The 10,702-nt window shown below is 38.3% G+C and overlaps 1 protein-coding gene across 1 annotated transcript in view; it reads left to right on the forward strand.

Annotated features, from left to right (window-relative positions):
- Positions 1–10,702, forward strand: part of cenpp (centromere protein P) — a 110,286-nt gene that overhangs the window by 63,966 nt on the left and 35,618 nt on the right. The window lies entirely within an intron of this gene.

A 10,702-nucleotide genomic window follows, 5' to 3' on the forward strand; every position in this document is an offset into this window, starting at 1 on the left:
TGGTCCCATATTGCTGTGTTCTGTAGGGGTGGATTTTACATAGTAGTTACCATGGTAACATGATACAATCATAATGATGGCGGTGTTTAGTCCTGTTGATGGTTTTATTAGAGATCTATAGTAGACTAAATAGCAATCACCAGTCCATGATGGATCCATATGAAACTAATAGTAGCTGCTGTGGTTAAAAGTACTAGTCTTACCTCAGACCCAACCCAGCCATTTTCAGTGCCCCAGCTCACTTTGCAGTCCCAAATTAACTAGATTTAGGAATGTATTGCTAAAACAGTGCACGGTGAAAGGGCATACAGAGTTCCTGTAGTGATCAGTTTCCATAAGTGCTGCTCTTTGTAAGAGCTGCTCTTTTTTTTTCTATCAGTGTTGCCATGAATCTGTGAAAACCTCGATTGGAAATGAGCTTTTCCAGCCAACACAAATGTTTCTCCAGCCCTTACCTATTCACCATCTGTGGTGATTTACAAAATGATTTATGTATCTTTCTCAGTTACACATTCACACAGCCAGTGAGGCTGACATTGTCTGCTTGTGTGCTTCTGGTAAGCTTGATGGATTTTGAGCCCTTTAGTTGAGCGTTCAGTCCACCCACAAATATGTGGTGGTGGTGGTCGAGCATCCTGCTGCGACAGCAAATACCGCTCAGCACAGCCCCTTCCTCGGCACCCAGGCTGTCTTTTATTCCACATGTACACTTAGCTCACAAGAGGCTGTTTTCTTGATGTGTGCTTTGAAACTTTGTTTTTTCCTTTTGCTTACAAAAAACAAGCTTTGAACATACAGTGAGGTCCCAAAGTCTGAGGCCACTTTCCCATTGGAAAAGTGGTCTCACCCTTCCCAATGGGAAAGTGGTCTTAGACTTTTGGACTCTACAGTGGATAAAATACCTTTCTCTACACTCCAGTTAGTATAGTGCAGGTAAATGTTTTTGTTCCAAGAGTGGTTCTCAGTTCTGCAGATGTTTGATTTCATAAAGCTTCCAAACCAGATGGATGTCCCCAACCTTTATCCCCTGTGAGCTTTGCTGCCTACATCAAATAATCTGTCATATTACAATTACAATTATTAGGTTAACCGTTAAAGTCTATAAAATGTCCAAAAATAAAGAAATATTTATATCCCAATTAACCAGAGCTCAAGAAGACAACTTCTTCTTCTTGTTCTGTCCAACCAACAGTCCCAATACCCAAAAGACTCAATTTACAATGATAAAACAGAAAAAAGCTGAAAATCCTCCTGTAGGGGAATCTGGAACCAGAGAATATTTGGCATGTCTATAAATGCTGTTTTAAACAATTGACAATTCAGTTTGATTAATATTGATAATGTGCAATTAATATATTTCTGTTGATCGACCAGCACCCATACCAGTACAAGATCTGCCTTTGCACTTGTAGTAATTTTGTAATTTATGTTATGTGCTTGTTATTTACAATTTGTAATGACTGTACTTGGAATGGAAAAATAATTAACATTTTTGTCAAACGAGATCAACTTTAACCAAGATTGCTGGAAAATAACACATAAATAACAACCGCATTCAATATAAAACTCAACCATCTTCTCTTGAGACTTTGACCATAATTTAGTTCTTTTGAAACACAAGCCACAAACACATTAACAGTCCCACAGATTGATGTTGTTTAGCAAAATCTGCATGCAAACCAAACTTACTTACATAAGTGCACTTAAAATATTCTCCCAAAACATGCATCTGTTTTTCCTGCAGTGAAAATGTATATTTTCAGTCTAATTCTTTGGCTCCACTGAAACACCTCCACCACCTTTCAGGCATTCAGCAGGAGTCTTGTTAACTGACCTAAACATCTAAACTTAACCTAAACTTTGACAACATAAAGAAGTCTTTTTGGTGATAAATTCAGGGTGTGTCCTACCTCAGCCGTCAGGTGTGTTTGTGTCCTGGTTTAAACCCCACACAGTAAGCAGAGCAGCAGCAGGGTCCAGCTGGAAGCCTGAGAGTTGGATCCTCAGTCAATACATTCCCAGTGAACAGAGAACAGCATCACCCTGTCTCTCCAGGAAGAAAAAAAAAAACGCCCCCCAGAACACCCCCACTGACGGAAAACCTCTGCTGTTAGGGTGAGAGGTTCAGTTTCAGTAAAGAGCTCTTGACTCTGTCTGTGATCACACCATCTGCACGTCTCAGGGGCTAGATTTGAAAAGGCATTGTTAGGTCTTTAGTCATGTGCTTTTCATCAGGAACTTTGAAGTGATGCCAGAATAGTTAGTTACAGACCCCTAAATGCTAAAAGTCTTTATATAAAACATACCGGTAGGTCTGTCACCTCCCCTCCTGTCACAGCTGTCTGCTATATTATGTATTTTACACGAACATGAATGTTTCCTACACTCAGAGCTATTGGCAGGGAGTTAAACTGTCTACCATGTTCACCTACATTACATTTAGGTAGACAGCAAAATCATCGGCGGGATGTTTTGAGAATTGAGATACACTGTTTGATGTCAGCAGGTAGTAAAAAATCAGTTCTTCTTTGTTTAAGAGAGCAGTATGATGAACTGGTACAGTAATTATTGAGGTCATTTAACAATTCTCCCTAAAATTAGTATTGGTATTGAGATGTCAAAATACAAAGACAATCCAAACGTTTACTGCAGAGATTGAGAATAGAAATCAATCCAGTGCCTTGCTTAATAGTTAATGAAGTTTGCCTCTTTCCCACACACCTCATTATGTGAATGTTCTGGCAATAGTACATGTTGATCTATAGTAATGTTCGAATAAGTATCCCAAGTTATGTTTACATGAAAGTCTCGGAAAAGGTCATACACAACTAGCAATTTAAAGACAAGAACTTTTTACTTACTTTAAGGTTAATCCAGTAATAAAAAAGAGAAATTAACTGATAATTAAAATAATACAGTGCCAAATCTAGTTTGACAGAGCACTGTTATTCTCTAATACTCCTGGCATGACATCTATATCTGAATGACAAAAACATTGCTTTAACAGACAGGTGAAGCCAACTAAGGCTTACTCTGTCAGTTTTAAGACACTGATGCTTATCTAAGAAAATTCTTAAAACCCCCCTTTGAACAACTGCTATTATGTCACAAGCAATATGTTTTATAAATAAAAAGTCCAGAATGCTTAAAGACTTGTTGAGACATATAAGTCTTCAGCAGTGAAGTCATTCTGACTTAAATGCTACAAGTTACCACCAGTCAGTGAGACCTGGCAGATTGCTCTTGGTGTTATTATAGTAAGCCTCTAAGGATAAAGGGTGTTGAACAGATTGTAAAACCCACTGCGGGAAATTTGTGATAAATAGAATTGATTTGACCTGACTAGAGTTCCTCCTTAATTAGGAAGCACAGACAGGAGAGGCAGATGCTTTCCTACATCAAATCTTCATTACTTGTATTTAGTGGTCTGCATGATGGGTATTTTAACAAGGCACAACAGGAAAGCCTAAAGCTTTACATTTGAGGTACAAAATGAGAAATACCTCCCAAGAATGGAAAAGCTAACAGTAGCTTGCTCCCTCAGGGGTTCACGTGTTATACTATTCCTTTTTCCATTCAGTGCTGGTATTTTCTGCTGAGCCCAGCTGGAACGGCACTCTGAGGCACAACTTATGGCAGAGCCAGACCATCCAAATATGCCCTGGTTTGGCAGTCACACCACCCGAAATGGGAGGCGGGTCTGTGTTCTGGTTTCAGTGCATCTTCTCAGTGGGGAAATCATATTTTCCAAGCCATCACAGATCTGGTTAAATGGTCATCTCATCAAAAAGGAGCCTGCGGAGCTTTCCCATATTTAACATGCTTTATGCTGTTTGAAGGAAATTCCTAAGATTTAAAGCAAATTAAGCTTTTTCTTTTTATCCACCAGGAGTTCCCAACTATCCCAGTAAATAGAATTTAGAAATAGGATTTGAAATGCAATATTCAAATGAAAAGTTGCACAGGCTTCAGTTTACTCAATATCTGTAAAAACAACTAACATTTACCGTTCTGTCCCCCATGTATTGTTCCAGACCATTGCAAAACTATTGAGTATGTCTCATCGTACAAATATTTAGGAATCATTCTCAGATAACTCAATTCAGCAGCTTGTGAAAAGAGGATGAAATTTGATGTGCATTTTTAAACAAAGGCTGCTTGTCCCTCCGAGGTAGAAAGAGTTGTTTGATACTTTCTGGCCGATGCTCAACAAATGCAATATCCTGTTCATGCATGCATCTTCTCGATGCTTACATGCTTTGTACACTGTATATCACGGCGCACCAAGACTCCCAGTCTCCAATGTTCTTATTTTCCCATTGCATCCCTCCTCACCTTTACACTGTTTGCCATGAGGCACAGGCAAATACTTTAAAATGGGCTTGTTTGTTTCTGGACTCATTTAACAGTTCCCACAATCTGCACTAAATGAGGCAAAAGAGCTGTTATGTAACCTCTCTTTATCTGTCTGGAACCTTTTACAATGAGGTAGGAAACTGAATTAAGTTGTCTCTTAGGTGTTTGGGTGAGTATAGATGTTTGTTGCACTTAATTTATTGTTTAAAGGCATTAGATTGATCCTATTTATGAAGTTTGGAAGGCTTTTAAGGTGCCACTTTAAGTATTTTGTGATGTGATCTTTTATTCTAATCTACCGTTTCATTTATTTAACAATCACATTTTGTGTAATTCTGATCTTGGGACATAGTTTGCGTTCTCTGTTAAATGTATGTATGTATCTCACAGTTGGTCCCGCCAATCATGGCCTGAAGTCTCCTGCAAAAGATTTAGTTTAATGGCATGTCTAAATAAGAGGAGTTTCAGCTCGATTTACACATCAGTCTCTAAATGTTTCGCTCATAGAGACTGATGACAATCTCCCAGGTTTAGCTGTTAAAACTGGGTGGAAACAATTAGAGTTTCAAAAAACCCTGAATTGCAGAACCAATCCAAACTCTTTAGGGCGGCCCTTCGTATTGTGGTGGTGACATGCAGTTCACTACGGAGCAAAATGGGGGGAGACCATAATTTCCAGTAAGGCATGTCCCTGATGAAATGTAGAGGATGTAGGTTTGTTAGCAGCCATTCTTGCTTACATTTACAACTCCCCGGACTCCGATTGTCTGGGATCGCGAGGCTACGACCCTCGTTCCATTCATGAAATGAACACATTAACACAACCCGAAGTGTATTTTCAACCTTTGAGTCTGTTTTTTTTTAACTGCAGTGACTGTGTGTTGGGCTTTAAGCACTGCCAAAACACAGGTTACCTATAATCAATATTGTGCCTGACTGCAACCTCTGTAGACCCAGCACACTGTATGTGAGTGTGTGTGTATATGTATGTTTAATAAAATGTTTAACCATCAACAATTATTCAGTACCACTTACTGTATGATGAAGATAATAACTTAGTTTATAAAGAACAAAGCTGCAGCTGGGTTAAAACAGAAAAGATATCAACAATACGTCATTAAGACATCCGAAGATTTTGACCTCGCCAGCTGTAAGCGAACTGCTAATCAGCACGAAAGAGTTTTTTGTCGAGATGTTAAGAAGACATTAAACAAGCACTCCACTGTTAGCAAATTTCAACACTGAGCTGACTAGTAAAAATTACAAGCTTTTAGCCCATCAACCTCTCATTTCAAAAGTCTCATAGAATACAAGTCCATTGTAAGCTCCTATTATCTGATGTGTAAGCAAGTTCACATTTATGATTCTGCTGTTAAGACCTCAGACTCCGTTTCCAGTTCCTCATAATCACAGCTTCATAGCTCTACTGAAACAATACCCTGTTATGAGCCAGACTTTAAGATTAAAGGATACAATTTTCCCAAACATTGCAGGGATCTGATTGGACCCTGATGTAAAACTGCCAGGGAGCTTTCTGCACACTGTAAGGCTTTATTTTGCACTGTAACGACCACTAGCCTAGCAGTATAACCTACTGTGTTCTGCTTTCACAGGCATAGATAGACAGTAAAGTATGATAGTCTGTGAACTTGTTGTGAATATTTATAGTTTTTTAGAGAATGATTCCCAGTTATTTGGGCGCCCTCATGAATCCTTCTCTAGTGCTACAATCATGATGAAACCTTCACCTGTACACAAGAAAAAACACTTTCTACAATTTTATTTTTATGCTTTCCTAATTTATCATATATGTATTCATTTCTTTGTTTCTTGACATCTCAAGATGATAACCATTCTTACTGCTACCAGATATTTCATGCAAGCGCCATACAATAAAAAAAAACAATTCAATGACAAGGATGTATGACTGTGCAGAATAAAAGTGAAAGTAACAAACTCTCAGAATGGGTCTTTCTAATGGGTATTTACTGAGCAAATACTATTAATATTACGTAATGTCTGACCTGTTGCATGGCAGCAAGATGACTGAACTGAGTGCGTTAACAACCAGCTCATTCAGACAAAGTGTCCCTAAAATCCAAGAAAAGTACACCTGCTTTTGATATTTCTTCAGCTGGCAGATGGTCGAGGGTTTAGCAAACATTTTCTGCAGTGTTTTCCTCAGGCAGATTTTTCAGTTCATCATCTCTCAATGGTAGCGTGAGTGTTGGATGGTCGTGTTAGCAATCGAGAAGGGGATTATTGTCTTGCCTTTCATTATTTTTTCCACATTTCTGTAGCCGACGTTCAACCACACCAAGGATTTCTGTGCTGATGGAGCTTTCCCTGTCTCTATGTCAGACCTTTTGAGTTGCGTTACCACTTTCTGCTCCTCAGCTCCAGTTAAGTACCAGGAGATAAAACAGTGATTACCAAAAATTATTTCACCCTCTGCAGTACAGATGGGCAACAAGCCTACCCAATCATGTTTTTGTATTGTCAAATATTTTTCCATCATTTTGATTTAATAAGATGTTCTGATTGTGGTGTTTGGCACTCATAAAGGGATGATTGGAATCAATGCACATCACATACTTTGAAATCTGCATAAAGATTAAAACTGCAGCCTTTAAAATGTCCAACTTTTGCTTGGAGCAGGACGTCTGTCGTGCTGTCATCCTCTATTGAGGGGGATCTGCATGCATGAAAACCTCATACTTCTCAGCTGACTGGTCTGCCTGCCACAGAAAGATTTAATTCTGTGGATTTAATAGTCCAAAGAGGGAAATTGGTTTGTGGTGGTGAAAAAAATCTATGGCGTAATTGTTGGAATTACAGTATTCAAGCTGCAAATTAAATGTTAGCGATTATTTCCTGATGGAAGATGGTCTGCGTTCCTGATGGGAGTCGGTCAGAATGTCTCTTCTCTTTCAGGATCTCATTCTTTCCAGCCCATAAGACGTCTGTTTGTGATGGCTCTGGACCGGCGGGGGCTTGTTGTGTTCTTGTGTTGAGGAGAATTTCCTCCATTTGAGCCTCTTTAAAGCTGTGAGTCACTGGGGCAACATGCAGGGCAACAGTGCCAAGGAGTTGCCTCAGCGTTGTTGTTGCTTTAGTGCCACAGGAACGTCTTGTTGCCGGGAAACACTTTAACAGAGCTGTGACCTCTGTGTGCTCTGTGTTACCTGCTGCTGGAAGTGTTACAGAAAGGCTGCACAACAGACAACTGCTCACTGTCCTCAGACTTCACCATAACCTCACCAAGAGGCTAATACCAATTATAAATATTATAAATAGGCATCCATGGAGCCTTTGAAGCTTGAACACCCGCCCATGAGATCATATATAGGTAGAAGAGTAATATCAGGTAAATAAAAGATTGGACACAGTGTCAAAAAAGTGAGTTAACCCTTTGTTTCAACCAATCAGTGGATTCATGCAGAGGTAAGTGCTTCAGTTTGTCATCATTCTTGTCCACTGGCCTAATTTGGCTCTGGGGATGTTCGTTAAACAAGAACTTTATCAAAATAAAGTTATTGGAAAGTGACATTACCAACATAACACATCCTGTCCAGAAGGAAACAGTAGAAGCTAAAAAGAAACTTCTGTAAACAGTCATTGTAAGTATCCTCAATGATAGCTTTATTGTTAGACTACAGGGTGCATTAAGTACACTTCCAATTAATAAGATTACAAGTATCAGCAATTTCTGTCAAAACCTAAAAACCCATTGCACAGCAGGTTAGCTGAACATGTAAACATTTTAAATTTGTCAACAAACAATCAAATAATTAATAATATAAGAGTAAAAATGTTTTTATTTAGGTTTAAATGCTGCAGTTTTGGCCATTAAAATACTTTATTAGTATTACCAAAATATGAAAATTAACCTCTGCACACATACATACTATTAGCAGGTAAGTGGCTCCTTAAAATGAAGTAATGTTTACTTGTTACACATTGTCACTTGGTGTTTATATCCATAGTTTATGATGAGGTCAACTGAAGAATCTTTAATATCTTGCAGAGGGCTGCAAACGTAATAATATTCAGTAATTCACATGAAGAAAAAAGTAAATATCAGATGAATGAATCTTGTGAGCAAAAATACATAAAAGTTATACTAATTATACTGATTACTTGTACCTGACAAAATGTTTGCAGGATACATAAGGCTAAACTTGTGAGTGTCTTCTTTTATATGTCCTCATACTGAAGAACATTGAATAGGTCATGTGACTGGTGACTATTTCAATTGTTCCTTCATGTGTCTGATTTGTGAGACTGATGAATGTAGCAGCTGCTCATGTTGGCAGTGAAGAGGAATTCTCCTTTTCAACAGAAAAAAACCTTTGATCTCGGAGCTCCGGCTCATTGAAAGGAGGTTTTCCAGCTTGAAGTACGATATGGTGGGACGTCGACTCCCAGCATCGAGAAACTGAGCAGACATTACTGATTGTTGTTCTTATTGCTTTTCGACTTTTAGATTTATTTTTGTCTGCATATAATTATCTAATATTTCCAATTTTTCTTACCCGAGAAAGAGCTGAGGTTTTTGTCTTCTTCACATTTTGGTCTCTCTGTTCCAGTCATCCTTTAGATCTGTCTGGTACTGTAATAAATGATCCTAAACCTCAGGCTTTCAGAGGAAAATATTATGATAAAGTTGGCTTTTACAGCTCTCATAATTACAGGTTTTGCTGAATGTGTATTACAGTAGGGTAGAGGACATGTGATGCAAAGACCACCACGTTTTTATCGTGACTCATTCTTTAATAGACATCATGGCTCCACCTCCTCCCTGGGGCCTGAGGTGTTAAGCTGATAACATGACGGTAAATGGATCTACTCCTTAAATGTCATGGATGCGCTGACAGTGATGGGAATTAGTTGAATGTGATCTAACTACTTGCTTGTTTAGATATGTGACTCATACACCTCACTGGTCGAATATTTTCTCAGTGTCAACATTCGTCTAATCTCTAAAAGAAAACAAAAACTCAAGGTGTTGTACTGAGCTCCAGATGGGAATATGAGGCGTATGTCTCCTACTCCAGACCTCTGGCGTCACTAGTCACATCTCTGATTTTTTTTCCTGCAATTCATATGGGTCTGGTGTTGTGCTTACTGACGCTGTTCCCACACTATCCAGCTAAGATTCACTGAATCTTACATTTTCAGGTTTATTGTAAATTGTGAGGGTAAGAATTAATTCTACTGTAGTGACACTGGGATTTATGAAGCAGTTATGAGCACTCCAATACTTCCACAATACATCACGTTATATTGGTTGGGAGTAGAGCAGTGATTGATTCAGCTTGGTTCTGTAGACTAGGTGATAGACATCTGTGGAGTCATTATAGCTGCTACAAGAGCCCTGATATATTACATAATGGGGGCAGATAGCTGTGGATGTGGTTGTGTACTATATTAGATGTCTGTGTAAACGTTCCATATACTAGAAATCAAAATGTCAACCTCTCTACAGCAAGAAGAACCATTTGTGTTGTCAGCAGTCCATGGTGATACATTTTTGAGTGGTCATGAGCAGCAGACGAAACTTAAGCGTGACCAAAACATTTGGAAAACATTACCTTATCATAGAGATGTAACCAAAGTAAACAAAAAAGGAATAGAAATAGCAAAGATAGGTTTGAGATCATTTAGAAATAGTGTCTTCATTACATAGTGTGTTCACCAACGACCACTTACAGCTTTATTTTTACTTTTCAAAATGTTCTTGTTTGAAAAATCGAAATATTGATCAGTATTCAGCTTCCAAAAGGCTTGTTTAAGCTCTACTTCATTACACTAGGTGTAGTAGGAATCAAAATGCACATCTCACCAACAGCATAAAGTGCATATTTAGTCAATATGCAGATAGACGTGCACAGTCCCGGTTATCTGCACGGATGTCTGAGGACACCTTATTGTTTTGTTTTCAAATTCATACAGTAGTGCACTTAGAAACATATTGAACATGACTACCAATGCTGCTGTTGTCATCATTATCCTTTTATCCCAATGTTGTAGTGAATTTAAAATTCTGAGGTGTTTTTATTCATATAAGTAGTGAATGTAGGTGGGACTTCATCAATCAGGCAGTAATGAGGACATAGTGAAGTTTATTTTAATTCTGCATCGTAACATTGTGTTAAACTGTTATTTCATGGTTATTGAGACCTCAAATAAAAACATTTAGTCATATATTTTATGCATGTTGGCCAGCCAAGAGCAAAGTGAAGGGCAGATGTATTTTGATTTAAATGTTGAAATATTTATTCAAGTCTTACTCAAACATTTCTGACATTGTTTTAAAATTTAAAGTAAAATAAAAAAGCAGTTG

Source organism: Scomber scombrus, chromosome 3 (genome assembly GCF_963691925.1).
Source record: "Scomber scombrus chromosome 3, fScoSco1.1, whole genome shotgun sequence".
NCBI classification, from domain to species: domain Eukaryota; kingdom Metazoa; phylum Chordata; class Actinopteri; order Scombriformes; family Scombridae; genus Scomber; species Scomber scombrus.